General features: G+C 35.7%; 1 protein-coding gene across 17 annotated transcripts in view; it reads left to right on the top strand.

Annotated features, from left to right (window-relative positions):
• DGKB (diacylglycerol kinase beta) overlaps window positions 1-18,728 on the top strand; it is a 394,311-nt gene that overhangs the window by 25,370 nt on the left and 350,213 nt on the right. The window contains exon 1 of one of the 17 annotated variants that reach the window (XM_084510961.1): window positions 7,970-8,015. The exons of the other annotated variants lie outside the window; for them this stretch is intronic. The gene's annotated coding sequence lies outside the window, so the exon portion shown is untranslated. Of the gene's footprint in view, window positions 1-7,969; window positions 8,016-18,728 lie in introns of those variants that run through there. 17 annotated transcript variants of the gene reach the window in all.

The raw sequence follows: 18,728 nt of genomic DNA, 5'->3' as shown, positions 1-18,728 counted from the left end.
TTTGAAGGGCACTCCTTCATAGTTCAGTTCTGACCTTAGATTTCTTCAGAGTGCTTTTCTGTCAACTCTGGTCATTCAGTGAAGCTGTTTAATTTCAGACCCTATATCACTAACTCTCAAAATGCTCTCCAGTTAAAGGAAGATATAATCTATTCTTTCTGTATCCTGATACGGTGGTGTATTAAGACAGCAATTCTGTGTGATTAATCCAGGACCCTAGCTAAAATGATAGCCACTACAAAGGGAATGAAATAGTGATGTCATAATCTAAAAACCTTGAAAACTTCTGTAATTCATCCCTAATTCATCTACTATCTTCCAATAAAAACGAAATAAAAACATTCATTTACAAAACCCACACTAAACTACTGAACTACTGTGAAGCTTGGGTTTATAAAGATGAGAATTACAGGATATAAAGACACTCTTGTTTTGTTTATTTGTACTAAAATCAGATCTAAATCTTCTATGTATCCTGACAAGGTACCTTAGATTTGCTATGAGGTCAAGGTCTGGGTTGTCTTGTGTTATTTATGTTGCTGGCCACCTTTCACTGGAGAGCATCACAAGTAGGCAAAGTTTGCCAATTCTTGTACATATTTCTTGGCATGCTTTGCAGTTTGCTCATTCAGATTCAAATGCTTCATTCTTCCCCCTTAGAGACTGTTAATCTTTAATTTATTCAGGAAAAGTTTTACTGCTCCTCCCCTTGTCTTGTTTACTGCTCTGATTCTTTGGAAATGCAAATATGTCTTTGGGAGAGCAGGTGCTATCTCTTAAACTATGAGTGAATTATTAACCCATGGAGGAATGAATTGCAGTTTCTCTCTCTAGGAGTGCTTGCATGCATATCTCAATATGAAGATCTTCTATACTTGCTGAACTTTGTATTTTAATATTCACATATACATTGATTACCATGCTTTTTGGTAATTCACTACATTCACTACACATGAATGTGAATACCATATGAAGCTCATTTTCAGATCAAAACTGTTCAAGCTAATGGAATCCCAATTCTCCCTGGGGGATACATTGACACTTAGAGAGGTTCAAACCCTCAATGTATAGAACATGCATGTCTACTTTTTCCTTAGAACATACATGTCTTGAACATTTAAAGACATTATCTACTACTTTCATTAAAATATTTTATGGATATGCAAGGAATGGCAAGGCCACTTAAAGATTAATTCCTTGTGCAATGCACAACAAAGTTAGGAGAGATTTGGAACTGTTCAGAATCAAGCAACTGAAGCCAGAAGAGCTGTGACGTCTTTCAACCTGCGAATGCTGGAGAAGGGAAGACACTAGTTCATAGTTGAAGATGAGAGGAAATACTGTTTTCATTGCTTCTTCAGATTTAACACAAATTTCACTGAATATTTCTTTTTAGGGTAACCTAATGGAATTGAAGGGAAAAGAAAGAAAAAAAGAAAAGAAAAAAAAAGTTCATGTTGATATACCCGTCATGTATTAATACCCTTAAATACCTCCAAATGGATGTAAACAACACAAAGTGAAGACACTTTGCTAAGCTTTTTGTGGAGAAGAACCATGTGCAATAGATAGATTTTCCTGGAGAGTTGATGGTGTAGATTCCACGTTTTGTGTGATTTCAGTGGGATTCAGTGAATGACTACATAGATGATTAGAACTTAAACGATCTTTTTCTTTTGTTTTCTATCCAGTTATTACTGGATTCCTATCCAGTTATTTTTGAAAGTTATACATGTTGTAAAACCTGTTGTTTATATGCCCCAGTTTTTACTATATACTGTATATATGGCAAGGAGACAACTGTGTTACAGAGTGAGGTAAGCTGTAGATTTTTTTATTATTATTATTTTTAGAGATTATTCTATCACTGTTAACTGATTTTGTCTGGACTCTTTATCTTTGGGGAATCATGTTCTGCACATTGTCCTTAAACTTTATGGCTTATTCATATCCATATCAAGTCAAGGCAGTATAACCAGGTCAGGTGAATGGGATCATTTTTCATCTTTCTTCTTCTTAGAAGCAAAAGGATAGCTTTACTGGATCAGACTAGCTGTCTGTCCTTGCTATGCTGTCTTCTAACAGCGATTATCAAGGAAATATAAGAATAGGCTAAGGACCTACAGTGTTCCTCCAGTCTCCAGCGTTCTATATACATTCATTACTTCACGGATCTCTGCCGTATCCCATTGCTTCTTTTTGAAGCTGGAAGATTTCTATTATAGTCTTTCATCCCTTATCAGCAATGTGCTCTGTCTTTTTGTCCTTCTCTTTCTCCAGTTCTACTGTAATAAATTCAAAACTCTGTTACTGAAAATGCAAGTGTACCAGGGATCTATAGAATGGAATAAATTGTTTTATTCTTTGGTCCTTTCTGAACACTTTTTTGAATGCTGCTGAGAACAAACTCGATGTTTCTGATTATACTTAAATTTAATTTCTGAGATATAACTCATCAGTGGTGAGCTCACTGCTCATCACATTAAGTGTACAGCTAGGATTGCACCCCTCCTCCTGCCTCCTCCCCTCCCCCCCCCCCCAATACTTTATCTATGCCGAAGCATATGAGGCATTTCCAGCAGAACGTGAAAGCTAGCTAGTATTAGCAAGTAGCAGAAGGGAGAGTTAGGCTATTAGGGGATTTAGTGTCTCTGTTATACTTAAATCCTGTTTCAACTCTCTAAATCTTTTCCTGTGTCTAGCCTTAAACACCTTGTAGTAAGTTGTGTGTTTTGAAGTGATGTATAGGATTGTCATTTATTTTACTTCAATGTGACAGCTATGTGATATTTATCGATATGAATAGAATAGAAGCAAGTACAAGAATGCTTTGATCATCCATTGGAAATAAACACTTTTTTTGTGAGTAAAATACATAGTTAATAAAAATTATTAAAAATATAAACTTTGTAAGTAATGAAGAGCATCTCTTGTGTAGACTTATTTATTTAAAGAATTATTAGAATTAAAAACGTTGTAAATACTCTTTTGAAATGATTAGATTTCTTCCTTTTTCTATCTTTGCTAGCCTTCTGATCATAACCTAATTTAAAAAAAAAAAAAAAAAGATAAAGTAATTAACCTTTTGCTGTATAATACATAAATAGCTTAACTTTGTCAACTTAGAACACAGGTGTATATATCTAAGTAGGCATATATTTTTCCGTATCTTTCTGACCTCATGTTGAATATGCCAGCAAACATTCATAGTATGTTCTGGTCATGGATAAATCAGAAGCCCTCAGAATGTGTCTATTCCAATTTAATTATTTACAAGATTAGTTTTAAAGGAAACAGTTAGTTTTAGAGAAACAGTTCAAGTGACTAACCCTAACTGGGATCACGTCAGTTCTGGATGAAGTCCAAACCTTGACAGAAGTGTTATTTTTATCTAGATCATATGCTCAACAGAAGTGGAGTATGTAAGTAAATGGTACTTACTCTGTGTGTGTTTGTCCACATGTACAATAACTAAATAACTGACCGTATATTGTAATATTAAAAAATAAATAAATCACCATATTCACCCTCTTTTAATTGACTAATATAGCAGTGGAACATGGAACTGGAATGGATCACATGGACCATTGTGTCATTTACAGCCTTAGGAAACCGTGCCATAGATGCTTTATTTGGATGGAGTTCACTGACCATCAATTTTGTACACCCTTACCACAAGCCACAGAATTTCTCCCTGCAGTCTAAAAGAAAACAAAACAAAAAAAAAAATATTGATTTATAAGAGAAGACCAAGACATTAGAACACTAATGTGGCAAGAAGAAAGAGGGTAAAAATACTGAGATAATTTTTGTTTAGAATAAAACGATTCTTTGGTTTGTATGCCTTTTGTGCTATGTATTTAGGTTTGTATGCCTTTTGTGCTCATCTGTGAAGACACATAAGCAAAGCAGTTAATATCATAATTTAAGGTCTGCTATTTTAAATTGAAATATTGGAGTAGATGGGAAGAATATTATGTTTTAATTTGTAAATGTGACTGTTCATACTGGGAGTCTGTTTCCAAGAATTATACTGTGAAATTGGTGATCACACTTAGTTGAAAAAATACATTTCCCATAAATTATTCTGCATGAACTACCCATCATTATTATTTATAAGCACTATTATTTACAAACATTATTTGTAAAGTATGTAGCCTTGTAGCCTTGCGTTACATCATTTCTTTAATGCTTTTAGTAGGAGTTACAGTTCTGTGATATGCTATACTAATTGAAGTGAAACATTGTCCAGTACTTCACAGGCAGTCTGAGCTAATGAGATGTACTGTACACCTAACAGGCTAGTATGAGTCTAAGAATTTACATTACAAAGGAATCCAGGCAATTTTAACTCAGCAAGGTATGTATTTAATAATAATCGCTGAAGTGTTCTGGGCTGGTAAAATTAATGAATACCAAAACCTATCAGACAGTAGCATGTTATTCTATTAATCTGAACTTGAAAAGGTGAATATGATGAGGGAAGTGAATAGAAAATGAGGTAGGCTGATGCTTTCTGGCTGCAGTTACTTCTCTTTTAAAGTTTACTTTTTCTGAACATATTTAGGTAGGTATTTAGGGCATATTTAGGGCAATGTTTCCTATATCTCAAAGTTCTGAAGCAATAATGATGTATAGTATAAAATAGATGCATCATAACACTGACTATTCAGATGTGTCCTCCATCATTCTGGATATTTTCTTGGCAAAATTTATCACATTTATTTTCTGTGAGTAAAACTATTTTTGCATTATGGTTGCACTACAATCTAAATAATAGCAGATGCGCAGAAAGATTAGCAGGTTAGAAAGTACCTGCAGGTTACTCTGAGGGATTTACTTCAGGATTTTGACCAAGATGAATTCATGCTTCTGAACTGTCAGTGACTTCCACTCTGTGTGTGGAACTGCTGCTGGCATATGCAGGAGTTTCCCTTGTGTGCAGAGTGGTTGTGGTTTGGAGTGCCCAAGACAGGCTTCAGTGAAGTGATTTGCAGTCAGTAACGTGGGAGTTGATTTTGATGTATGTTTGAAATGTCCTGCTGAAGTTGTAACTTCATTCATTTTGGAGAACTGAAAAGGAAAGTTGTGTGAATCAGGTATCCGAATAGTTTTGTTATCTTCAGATCCTTAGGTGATTTTCTTTATAATAGGGTTGCACATTTAAAAGAAGAAGCGTGTGCAGATGTGATGATAATGTAAGCTTTTTTGACTTTTAGTACAAAAAAAAAAAGATTTTTTTCTATCTGTTTATATCTGGAGCTTGCTGTATTGGAGCACTGTTTACAATTCTACTTTCTATGGATATGTAAAATATATACATTAATTTTTAGAGAATAATACTTTTGTAATCAGTATTCAGATATGGTACTTTGTTCTAGATAACTGTTATTCCTCTACTTTGTTGTATGTTATTCATCAACTGGGGATTATACAATAGCTTATTTTTCTGTTGCATTACTGCCATGGTGGTAAGATTCTTGGTAATGCAACAACATATTAATAAAATCTAGGGAAATTTTTAGTAAAGATTATCCATTTCTTATGCAGCGTGGAAGTGTATATTTGGTGATGCATGGAAATAAGTCTTGAAAAATAAAAATGTTAATGGATGTAACCCTCTTCCTACCCTATTATCTTAGAGTCCTTGAAACATGTTGCAGAAGTTAAACTCACCTTGGTTTTTATAGAATTCTGGAAGAAAATTCTCTTGCATTTTCTAAACCTTACAACCAAAAGCACGGCTATGAAAAATTCCAGTCATGTCTTTCTTATAGCCCTTGTCTTACAACCTCTTAACTGCTGCAGCAGCCTTTTTGTTTGTTTGTTTTAAATCTCTGCTGATGCCTCCTCACTTTCAATGTCCTTGGGCTGTTCCTGCTGAGTCTCTTCTACTGGGTGTTGATAACGCAATCCAGGGATCAAGAGCCCAAAATTTGGAACTCCTGGGGTTGATCTCTATCTCTGATAGGAGTTAACACAGTCAGTGGTAACTGCAGTGGGAGCAACAGGAACTGGATGATTAGAAATCCTATCTTCTTCCTTCTTTACTGAAGGTGTGGGAATCTGGTGTGTATGGCAAATTAAAAAAAAAAAAAAAAAAAAAAAAAAAGTAAAATCTCTACTTTCCTAATTGAATATTTAATGGTATCAAAGAGAGGGTAGTGGCTTCCCCTTCACCATCATAGGCACAGTCATATTTGATTTACTTGTATGTTTCACACCCTTTTGAATGCATTTCTGTTTCCAAGTATTTACATTTCTGTTTGGAATGATTACAGCAGATAGTGGTATGCAAAAAGTCAATCTCTACTTGTGTTTACCAAGTATTAGTGTTAAAATCTCGGCATTGTTTAACAGTAAGCAATTTCTAGGCAAAGATGTTTCTTTACTTTTTAGATGAAGATGTACTCTATTATTCTGTGGAAATTACAGTCTGTGAGGATTGCTTCTTCAGAGAGACAGAGTGCTACTGCTAAAGACGGTTTGTGAGAGCAGACAACAGATTGACTGCCAGAGTAAAAGTTGGTAGGAATAAACCACACACAATCAAATAAAATCTGTCACTGTTTTTTTTTTGTTGTTGTTTGTTTGTTTTTTTTCTGTTTTTGTTGTTGTTCCCTTCTCCTCCTCATGTGAGAGATGCTTATAATTATTTTCCTGGTAGGTAGAAGAACAGAGGGAGTTAGTTCTGTGGGTTTAAGACATCATGGAAATGCTGTAAATTTTTTTGTGAAGCTGTTGACCTGAATAGAAATTGTGTGACCACATCCTGTAAACAGAGCATTTGCTGCTTGGTCCTCTTGTGCTGCAGAGGCAAAAACAGGAGGAGAAGGACCAAGATTCAAGGTGGGCATGTTCCTCCCCAAGGCTGACAGGAGCCTTGGCTCTCAGTCTGCAAGTAAGGCAATGTGCTGTGGTTATGGAAAGGGTAGAACAAGGAGTTTTTTTGTTTGAGGGAATAAACTAAGCACTTGGTAAATTCAAGAAGGAACAAACAAAATGCTGTGGTGAGTGCTTGAGAAGTGTAAGAGATACATCTTCATGTTGATGTTGGAATTGCTGTGAAATTATATCACAGACTTTTTTTATGGTATCATGCGTGTTATTGTTTTACTATTTATATTTCAGTTTGAACCTATTCTGACAGAGATGTCACCTGTATGGCTAAAATATTTCTAAATATGAAAAAGATGCTACCGACCTCAGTGATATAAAACAAAGTAAAAAGTGTGTTGCAAAACCTATTAAATCTATGTATGATGCCTAGAGGGTGGGCATTGGATTAAATATGTCCTTTATGTATTTTTAAATTATCTATAAAATTGAAGCAATTTACGGAACTGGTGAATTTGAAAGTTAAAGTTTTGTGATAATGCTCTTAGTGTCTACTTCTGTCTGTCTGTATGACTGTGTAAAAGGATATGGTTCCTTTGAACTAGACTGTAGGACAAATAATACTATTGTTCTAAGACCATTGGTAATGCTATGAAAACACTGGAATTCCTAAACAATAACTGTTTAATGAAGCTAAGGGAAGCTTTTCTCATAGTTGTGTCAAACATGAGATAATTTGAAGTTGTACTGATACAGAAAGCTATTATTCTTTTGAAAGAAGTCATTTGACTTCACTGGGGACTTCTGTGGATGTTCCTCTGTTTATACTGTAAAATAATAGTTCTGGTGGAGTGTGAATAAGGATAGCATGCCTCTTAATAGAAAATATTTGTTTTGGTCTTAAATCAGAATTTTATGATTACTTTGGTATTTCACAAAAAGTTGTGGTGATTTCATGGCATTAAAGTTTAGAGCTGTGTTTTCTGTTGGAGAAGTATTTTTAACAGAGAGCAAGCAGTAACAAGACATGAAAATATTTCCTTTCTTTTGTGATGTTCTGTAGAGCTGGTAAAGTGCATCAAAGGTAACCCATTGAGGTCCTGTGGCTGTGGTACCAGCACTGTTTGCCATGTACCTATCCCATGAAAGGACTGAGATGGCACTGGTCAAACATGAGGGTAATGTTAGACTGTCAGAACCCAGTTTTTTTGGTCTATGCTCCCATGCCTCTTTGTTTGCTAATATTGGTAATGCTGTTGGCTGTTCTTCTGCTGCCAAAAATGTGTGGGTAGCTGTGGTATGATGCTGTCACTGATGAAGACATGAGGGGAAGGAAAGGGAACTAGCAGGACTTATCTTCTGGAACAGCTTGGACTCCCCTTGTGGCCATGGGCATCCTTGTCTGCCACTGCGGCCATGGTTCCATGTGTACCTGTCAGTATATCTACCGTGTTCATTTCAGTGAAGAAAAAAAAGAATAAGGGAATACCTTACTGGTAAGGCTACAGCTTGCTAAGTGTTGCAAAATCTTTTTACTCAAGGGTATTATAGCTAGGTAAAAAGTACTCTGGGACATGTTGTTCCATTTATTATTTTTTTTTAAGACTGTTCTCCATAAAGTCCCTGGAGAGTTCTTCTTAAAACAGATGGCACAATGTGGGCCATTGTAATGCAATTTTCATTGTAAAATGTTATGTCCCAGGGCAAATTTACCAAAAATGGAGCAATCATGATGTCCCATAAAATAGAAGACATGTGTTTTTGCAAATTTTGATGTATCTAAAAAAAATGCGTAACTCCCCCCACTTTGCCAAATAAGCAAGGCTTGCTATTTTAAGACAAGTATTTTGGGGCTTTTAGAGTATCTGGAGACTGTTGTTATTGCATTAACTGCTTAGAGTATTCAGGAAAACTTTGTATATCCGTAACTGTAAACATCAATAAAGAGAGTGTTATCTGGAATTATGATTAGCAAGATGATGTTAGATCTCTCTTTGAACTTTCTGGCAGGAGAATATGTATTTTGTGTTAGCCTTCAAAGCTTCAGTAAATAATATGAATATGTATAAACTTTAAGGCCATAAGACAATTGAATATTGTACAGATATCACAATGGAGATACTTACACTGATTATTTGTGAACCAGAAAGATGACTTATGTATCTTGTATGTTAGTCGTCTGTATCAAATTTGTTTTGGTAGTTAATGAAGCAACAGTACTGCAAGAGATCTGCTGCCATTATTGGTGACACCTGTCGTTTAAAACACTACATAAATTTCATGAATAAATAAAATAAGCGAAAGATATGCAAAACAATATGAATGGTTATTTTCATCAGAATAATCTGAAAAATAAACGTTGATCTATATATAGAAATGTATCTATACAGAAACATATAGGTTCAGGATTCTGAACTTTATCATAGGTAGGTTTCTAGAATATTGGCAATGTAGTAATGTTCTGTATAATTATCCAGAAGAAAAGTGAAAATAGGGAACACAATTTTCTCATATTATTAATAACAGGATACTTTTGCAATGGATTTCATAGGTATATTAATTCTATGTTTTTCTTTCTTTTGGGATGCCAAAAGAAATAACTTATTTTAGTCATGCCAGTTTAAGGCATGTAAGCTAAATCTAGTTTGGTGCCTGGGAACCTTGAAGAGTGGAAGCTACTAATAAACATCAGAGATCTCTAATAATATCTTGCTTAATAATTTGTTTTGCATATCTGAGAGGCCAAAATCTGTGTGAGTCTAAGTGCAGAAAATTCTCATGTGTTTTTGCAAACACAGTATTTAGCATCTTGCAGTTTGTATTTCAGGTAGCTGTAGCATTATTATTATTATTATTATTTTATCTTATTTTTCCTTTACTCTGCTTAAGGTATATGCCAGAAAGGAAAGACAGAAAACAATTAAGACCTAGGAGTAGGTTATGTGTATTGGATTTGTACTATAAGGCAGATTGCTCAGATTCTCTGTCTTCCTTTTATTTAGGGTGTTTTTACTGGGACAGATAGGTTGGTACATTAGGAGCTTGTCTGGTCTTTTGATTGTAGGCTCAGGGTGTGGGCACCTCTTCCCAGCATCATTTTGGATAGAACTTGGGCTTCAGTTTGGCTCAGCTCTGTGGAAGAGGACTCGAGCTTCTGGAATAGGGTGGGACATTTTCCAACCAAGTCTGCAGCATGGATGACTGGAAAACCAGGACCCTGGGGCAAGCCACAGCACACATGCTCAAGTAATTTAGAAACAGCCACAGATTTCCAGAATGATGACATTAAGGGCTATGTGTAGTTAAATCTGTAAGTGATAACGTTTCCTCAGCAATACTGTGAACTATTTCTTGTTTTAATTAGTGGAGTATTAACTAAAGGTAGCTGTACGTGACACAGACAGACAGAATTTTAATTAAACTTTTGTGGTTTGGGTAATTAAATTTAAATGATTACTTTTCTAATATATCTTTATTCCAAGATATCATATACCTTTTTTAGGCATTTAGATTTAAACTTACCAGTTCAAACACAGAAAGACAGACAAAAATAAAGCTGTTAAGAAATAGAACTTTTATTGACATACATAAATTAACACTGTTCATGTGTTTAAATATATCCAATTACAGATCTCAGTTCAGTTCCTGACTTTTTCACACGCCTCCCATGTGATAGTGAGCAAATTATTTGAGAACAAATGTTTCAGTGTGTCTAGTGAATTTAAAATGCAGTAATTAATGCCAGTTGAGATCTAGCCAGTTATGAAATTCAGCACTAGGTGTTTATTCATTTTTAGGAATTTCAATTCTGTTCTTTCTGTAAAATAGTATATATGTCTTTCTGTTATTTTCTACTCTGTATACTTAAAAAGTAAGCAGGACTGTCATATTTTAATATAGTACTGCCACTGATACAGTCAATCCTAGTAAAAGTTTGTGCTTTTATAATACAAACACATAATAATGATAATAGAATTAGTAGTTCCTTAGCATTTGATGTGGCTGGGGTGCATCAAGCACAGCATTGCTAGCCAGTCAAGGGAAAGGATTGTCCCACTCTGTGCTGGTGCAACTTCTCCGTGAGGTACTGTGTGCAGTTTTGGGTGCCACAGTATAAGAAAGATATAAAACTGTTAAAAAGCGTCCAAAGGAGGGAAACAAAGATGGCAAAGATGGTAAAGGATCTAGAGGGGAAGACGGATCTCAAAGAGTAGCTGAGGTCCCTTGGTTTCTTCAGACTGGAGAAGAAGATATTGAGGGGAGGCCTCATGGTGGCCTGCAGCTTCCTCACGACGGGAGTGGAGGGGCAAGCGTTGAGCTCTGTTCTCAGGAACAGCTTGAAGCTTTGATAGGGGAGGTTCAGACTGGGTTTCAGGAAAAGAACCACAGGGAGGGTGGTTGAACACTGGAACTGGATCCCCAGGGAAGCGGTCAGAGCACTGAGCCTGCCAGAGCTCAAGAAGTGTTTGGACAATACTTTCAGATACATGGTCTGATTTATTTATTTATTTATTTATTTATTTATTGTCTGGTTCTTTGGGGACTCAGGAATTGGACTTAATGATCCTGCTGGGTCCCTTTCAACTCAGATATTCTCATTTCTTTCCTTGGTCAAGTCAACATGTAAAGATCAAGCAGAAAAGCAAAGTGTGCTGCAGTGTTGGACACTGCAGGGTAGGCACTTGGGTCAGGAAAGCAGTACAGTGCCCTGTGTAGTCCCCCTTGCACAGTTCAGCTCAGGTCACAGGTTTCTGTCTGCACAGTCTAAGCAGTTAAGTTGTAGTACTAAGCAATAGTATCTGTCATTTTGAATCATAGTCTTGCATGGATGTACGTGACTGTTATGGATGACTGTTCTTTGTTTTTTTTTTTTGTTTGTTTTGTTTTGTTTTTGTTTGTGTTTTTTTTTGTTGTTGTTGTTGTTTTGTTTTTCTTGTAGCTAGTAGTTATTCTTTGTTCTTGAGTAAAAGAACACTTGGTGTGCCTAAATAATAAGGATACCCGTCTTTTGGTTTATTGCATATATCAGAAAAAAAGAAATTAATTCATTATAAAAGCTAGTCGGTTACAGCAAAAACACTTCTTTGAATATTCACTGAAACTTATAAACAGGTTCATTTTAAGGGCATTTTATCCTTTTGAGTATGGAGGTTTATCATAGAATCATAGAATATCCCGAGTTGGAAGGGACCCATAAGGATCATCAAGTCCAACTCCTGGCACCACACAGGTCTGCCCACAAGTTTAGACCATGTGACTAATTGTGCAGTCCAATCGCTTCTTAAATTCAGACAGGCTTGGTGCAGTGACTACGTCCCTGGGGAGCCTGTTCCAGTGTGCAACCACCCTCTCAGTGAAGAACCTCTTCCTGATGTCCAGCCTAAACTTCCCCTGCCTCAGCTTAACACCATTCTCGTGGGTCCTATCACTGGTGTTTACAGAGAATAGGTCACCTGCCTCTTCGCTCCCCCTTGCGAGGAAGTTGTAGACCGCGATGAGGTCTCCCACCAGCCTTCTCTCCTCCAGGCTGAACAGGCCCAGTGCCCTCAGCCACTCCTCATACATCTTACCCTCTAGGCCCTTCACCATCTTCGTCGCCCTCCTCTGGACATTCTCCAACAGTTAAATGTCCTTTTTGTACTGTGGTGCCCAGAACTGCACACAGTACTCGAGGTAAGGCCGCACCAGCGCAGAGTAGAGTGGCACGATTACCTCCCTCGACCGACTAGCGATGCTGTGCTTGATGCACCCCAGGATACAGTTGGCCCTCCTGGCTGCCTGGGCACACTGCTGGCTCATATTCAACTTGCTGTCAACTACATCCCCCAAATCCCTCTCTGCAGGGCTGCTCTACAGTGTCTTGTCACCCAGTCTGTATGTATAGCCAGGGTTGCCCCATCCCAGGTGCAGGACCCAGCACTTGCTCTTGTTAAACTTCATGCAGTTGGTGATCGTCCAAGTCTCCAATCTGTCCAGGTCTCTCTACAAGGCCTCTCCACCTTCATCTGAGTCCACAAGTCCTCCAAGTTTGGTGTCGTCAGCAAATTTGCTCAGAACACCTTCTAGTCCTACATCCAAATCATTTATAAAAACATTGAAGAGGACTGGCCCTAAAATGGAGCCTTGAGGGACTCCACTAGTGACCATCTGCCAGCCAGATGTGGCCCCATTTACCACAACCCTTTGAGCCCTGCCTGTCAGCCAATTGCTCACCCATCATATGATGTTTTTGTTAAGTTGTACCTTGGACATTTTGTCCAGTAGGATCCTATGGGAAACTGTGTCAAAAGCCTTGCTGAAGTCCAAAAAGATCACATCAGCTGTTTTCCCTTGTTTGACTAGATGGGTGATCTTTTCATAAAACGAAATCAAATTTGTTAGGCAGTACCTACCCCTCATGAAGCCATGTTGGCTGGGACCAATGACTGCGTTGTCCCCCAGGTGTGCAGGGGTTATGAGGATTATTTTTTTTATTTTTGTGAATGTTCTGAGAAGATAAACTTCTGTGTCATCAATAAGTATAACTTTAGCATTTAAAATGCAATCTTTTGTAGAAAGAGTTCACCATGGAACAGATTTCAATAAAACAAATTGGAGTATTTTCTCCTTTTTTTTTTTTTTTTTTTTTTTTTTTTTTTTTTTAAGTTCTGTAAGTTACACCAAAATAGGATGACCTCAGTAAACTGTGACTTACAGATCACGTAGCTCTGGTATTTTATTTTGGTGATTAAAAAGGGTTTAAGTGGAACAAACATTTTTAGGCTTCTACTGTATGTGTTCATACAACTCAGTTGTGTGTTTTAGTATAGAACAAGTAAAAGCAATGTCTCATAAATAACAAACCATTTAATGAAGTTAAATGCTACTTTTTCTATTAACATAATGGTTCTTAAAACTCACAATCTGTACTTGATGAAAGGGTTTTACACAGGGGTAGATCATGGGAAAAGTGCTATACATGGAAATCCTGTACTTATCGATAAGGGTAGAACACTCAAAGGACTTTTGAAAATCTCTTAATTTAAAACTCTTATGGATCAGTTCAGGATGTAACAATATGGGGAAAAAAAAAATTATAACCCTTAAAATATCTGCTTGTCTCTCTTTTTTTTTTTTTTTTTTATTGGGGACTTCTCATAGGTAGATGGAGTAAAACGTACTTCAGTGGTTGCTGACTTGATATCATCTGATCTATGCAATCCTATCTTAATAGGATAAAAATTTTGACAAATGATGAAAGAAAAAATGTCTTAAAAACATCTTATTATTTATGATTAGGTGCAGGATTGTTATTCATAGTTTCTCTCTGTTAATAGAAAACTAAACAGAGCATTGGTTTTTCAATTGCAGGATAATGTGGAAATTTTATAAGGCCAATGTTTTAACATTTAAAATTTACTTGTATAAATACTGTAGGCCCACTGAAGACATACTGACTGAAACAAAGGTATCTCAAACTGATTTTTTTTTTTTTTACCATTTATGTGAATTTAACTGAAAAAGTTAAATTGTAGGATTGTAAACTTTGCAAAAGGAAACAATTCAAGAGGATTAGAGTCTCTGTGAAGAAAAATTTTTGAAGTAGTCTTTTAACTGCAAAAGTTGTTATAGCTCTTCCTGTAGAGTGAGCTTACTTCTGTGTAAAAATTGCTCTTTAAAGGGTATTTTCTACTGATCTAAAATGCAATAATTAGAAACTTTAATCATACATATGTAAAATAAATAGCATCTTTCCTGCTTCAAATGTATGATATCACCTTGCAGAGTAATTTTCCCTTAATAGTAGGGGAAATTAACTGACTCCCTTAACTGACTTTTTGTCAGTTAAGAATGTCCAACATTTGTAAAAGCTTTTGTTAGAAATTATCAGTACCTAAATTTATTTAATTTCCATTAATTGAAATCTGAAGTTGCCATGTTGTGGCTAATTCAGCAATGTCTTAGTGACTTTTTAAAAAATAATATAATAATAATTATATATTTATTGTTGAGTAAGGGCTGTCTGTCACACTGACTTGTAATGCATCAAGTGCAACGTGTACATCCCAGTGCTTCATTTGAGAAACAACGTAAAACAGAATACGGGTTCAAAGCAGAAAGACTTTTCTAGGTTGTCCTAGTGAAATAGATGCAGGTTTACAGTCACTTGTAGTTAATGTTGCTGCTATAAAAGATAAGAATATACATTCATGGAGGCAGTATGTGAGTAATTGCTATTATGAGGAGAGTGGTAGCACTTTCCTCTGATAGTTCTGTTCTGTGTGGGAAACTCTGTTCTGTGTGGGAGTGTAGTCCAGAAGAGTAAATTACATGCTTATTCCATTTACTTACAGAAGAACGAACGTAGTGTTACGAAGGTGCCATCCATTTCATTATACTTGTTTTTTTCATTTGTGACTGAAGAAGAATTCCTTAATAATTTAAGCACAGAAACCAAAATGATTTTTTTCTCTGTTTGTATATTTGTTCTGATGTTCTTATATAAATAATCCTATTTGATATCTAGTTATTAATTAGTTACTATATTCTAATAGGTAAGCCTTTCTAATGAAAAGCCTAAAAATGTTGTCAGAATGGACTAAGTTCCTCCCCCTTCCCCCTCATTTGTCGTTATTATTTCAAATGTGAAACAGAAGGAAGTGTATCAAGCTTGTGTATCTTTTGCTTTTTAAAGTTACGGGGGAAAAGAACTTCACATAAGCTAAAACAGAGGAGAAAAAGCTCTTAGGTAGAACTGTGAAGAAAAACATCCTGGAAAAAAGACAACAGAAATGCAGAGCCTTTTTCCAGAGAATAAATATTTAAAAAATACAAGAATAATATATGCTAGCTCAGACAAGAAACATTCTAACATTCTCAAGGGGAAGAGGATCAATTCCCCCCCTCCCCCAAGATGGGAAAATACAAGGAAATTCAAATTAACAAAAGTAAGATTTTTATATTGAACACCATGGGAAAAGAACACAAATTTAGGTCTCATGAAAGTGCAATTATATACCATCATTAATTAAAAGTACAGTTAAGTACTCATTATTTATTTATTTATTTTCAGATGTTTAGAAGACTCGATGGGACTGTTGCACTTTGTTAGCTTCATCTATGCCCTTGGTGGCACTGCGGACATGCCCTAGAGCTAGGAAGAGCTAGGAATGCGCAAGTGACAATGTTCACAGAGCCTTCCCAAACCTGAAATACAATGTCTCCTTGGAGTTGAATTTGAACGTCAGAAACTGAAGGGGTGAACAGGGAATAGTAGTTTGAGATGCTGCTGCCATCACAGTTTCCTTTGGCTGTGGATACACATTCCTGTAGGCAAGGGCCCATCCCACTTTCGAAATCCATTTTGGTAGTATTGCTATAAAAGAGTTCAGTGACAGTAAGCTAATTGAATAAATATGAAATCCTTTGTAGTTGTCTAGAAGGCTCCACAATATCCCAGTGGACAATGACATAGCGTCGGCTATTCATGTCCCTGGACTGCAATAACTTCTGCATGTAGCTCTCCCTGGGGAAGGTGAAGGGGGATGGGGAATAACACATACACACACACAAAAAAAAAAAAAGCTAGTGAAAAACAATGTGTCATGCCTTTCTGCTACAAAATCCATTAACCTGCCTGCTAACCTGTTCTGTGTTCTTTGCACAAATTTCCTGTTGAAGATTAAATCAGGTTCATATACTCACATATTATTTAAAAGCCACTGAATTACCCTGTTCCCAGCCTATTTTAAAAGTGCATAAAACTTTGGAATGAGGACAGCAGTTAACAAATCTTTTCCTTGAGCGCAGTGGAACAGTTGTGTCACAAGACTAAAGTACATCTCTTCAAAGGCTTATTTCTGAGAATGAAGTAGGAATTTCTGCCCCAGGAAATTAAGGATCATCAGAAATCTTTCCTAGTTATAACTTTTCAGCTTTGCCTTCCTCTAGCGTAACCACCCCTAGAGCACCTAAATATGAAGAGATTAATTATACCAAACAATTATACACAAAATAACTGTAGCTGATTGCCAACAGAAATTAATTGTTATGCTGAATTTACAGTTCATCCCATGAGAAGAAATGGAAAGAAAAGAGGAACAACATATGACAGATATTAACCAAACAGCTGAACACTCTGGTAATGTGGGATCAGCTACTTGTGCCACTTGTGGGCAGATTAATGCAGGATTCCCACCAAAGGGTGCACTTCTGAAACTGATTGTCATAGAAAAGGTGGCAAAAGCACAGACTGGAAAGAAGCAGTTGCCGCTAAGGTGTTTATTCTAAGATGTTTATTTGAAACTTTGGAGGAGTTTTTGGTGGAGAAACTAAATAGTGTGTGACGTGGAAAGAGTTGTGATTAATTCTCTTGACTGAGTGATTTATCCAGTGGAGCCAAATGTGCTCTATGACTGAGAACTTCCTACATATTATAGTTACACCTGTCAAATCCTGGGCTTTTATTGTCCTAGATTACTTTGCTCCATTTATTAAAGAATATGCCTTAGAGATTTAAGTCTTAAATAAGCCTTAGTGATTTAGCTCTTTTAAGGGTTTGGCTCTTTTTAAGAGTTTTGCATTTCATGCAAAAATGACATATTTTAAAAATTGCTTTATAAACAATTACCTATAAATGCAGAATGTAATATATTTTTTTCTAAAATTGTGATGGACAACACTTTAACATTGGTAATAGGTCAATAACTCCCATTTAAAGAAGATTTTTGAATTATATGCTGTTTCCCTCATGAGTGTAAAATGAATTCCAGTCTGAAAAGAAAACTTTTTTTTTCTTAAAATAAATAAATAAATAAATAAATTATTCATTATGTAATTTAATTATATATTTAAGAAAGGCTTTAGACCTAAGCGAAGTACCTACAGTACATCAGCCCATAAACATTCTGGCATTTTATTGTCCTAGTTTTATGCTTTGATTTCATTTACTTCAATATTACTTTTAGTGAAGAAAACATTGAGAACGCCAGGTGTAGTTCTTTTGATGTGGTAGATGCTTAGTATAGCAACTTGAAAACAGCAAGCCTAGAATAAGTTGGAAATATTTGAGATCCATCTGAAATTGCTTGTAAAGCAGTCCTGGTACACAAAGTTAAGGTATGCAAAGAGCAAAGTGAAAAAATGTATATATGTCTATATTTAAAATGTAAATAAATATATAAGGTCTTGCATCCTGATCAATTTATACTGGTTATTGTTGCTAGTATTTCTTCTCATTGTCACAGAAAATAGTGTTAGTGAAATGTTTTATTGGGTATTCAAGTATTCTGCTTATCATATCACGATGTGTTGTGTTTGTTGGTGTTTGTTTTTTTTTTTTTCATTTTTTTTTTCTGGTACTGCATGTATTCCCAGTGTTTGCTGATATATTCCATATAAATAATTTGAGGAAGAGAATTCGAATAATTGCTTCTCTAGGGAATACAGCCCACATATATATATTAAAATTTATATGGATAGTTTTGCATATCCTGAACTACTACACCTGGGGATAAAGTAGTCAGGAAAACATGCATAGTTTGAATTTTGTTCAAGTCACTCCTTTAAAGGGAGATATTTTCAGTCTGGCAAAAAATTTTTTCACTGATTTCAGTATATTTATATTTATTTAGAGTTAGTATTTCTGAATTATAATTTATATCAGTAAGTGTCCTTTCCCAAACTGAGAAAGAATGTCTATTACTAAAATGGCTTTACGTATGCTAAATACTATGGAAAAATGAGAGGGTATTATATAAAACATACAGGTTCAATTTATATAGGAAAATATAGTTTTCTATATTTTCTATGGGATCTCTCTTTTTTTTTTTTTTTTTTCCATTCATGTAATAAATGTCTCAGTCTTCAAAATAGGACTATACACAAAGTTTACAATTTATTAAAGGAATAGA

This window comes from Aythya ferina, assembly GCF_964211825.1.
Source record: "Aythya ferina genome assembly, chromosome: 2".
NCBI classification, from domain to species: domain Eukaryota; kingdom Metazoa; phylum Chordata; class Aves; order Anseriformes; family Anatidae; genus Aythya; species Aythya ferina.
Note: the sequence above shows the minus strand (reverse complement) of the source record. Positions and strands in the feature narration are given on the sequence as shown.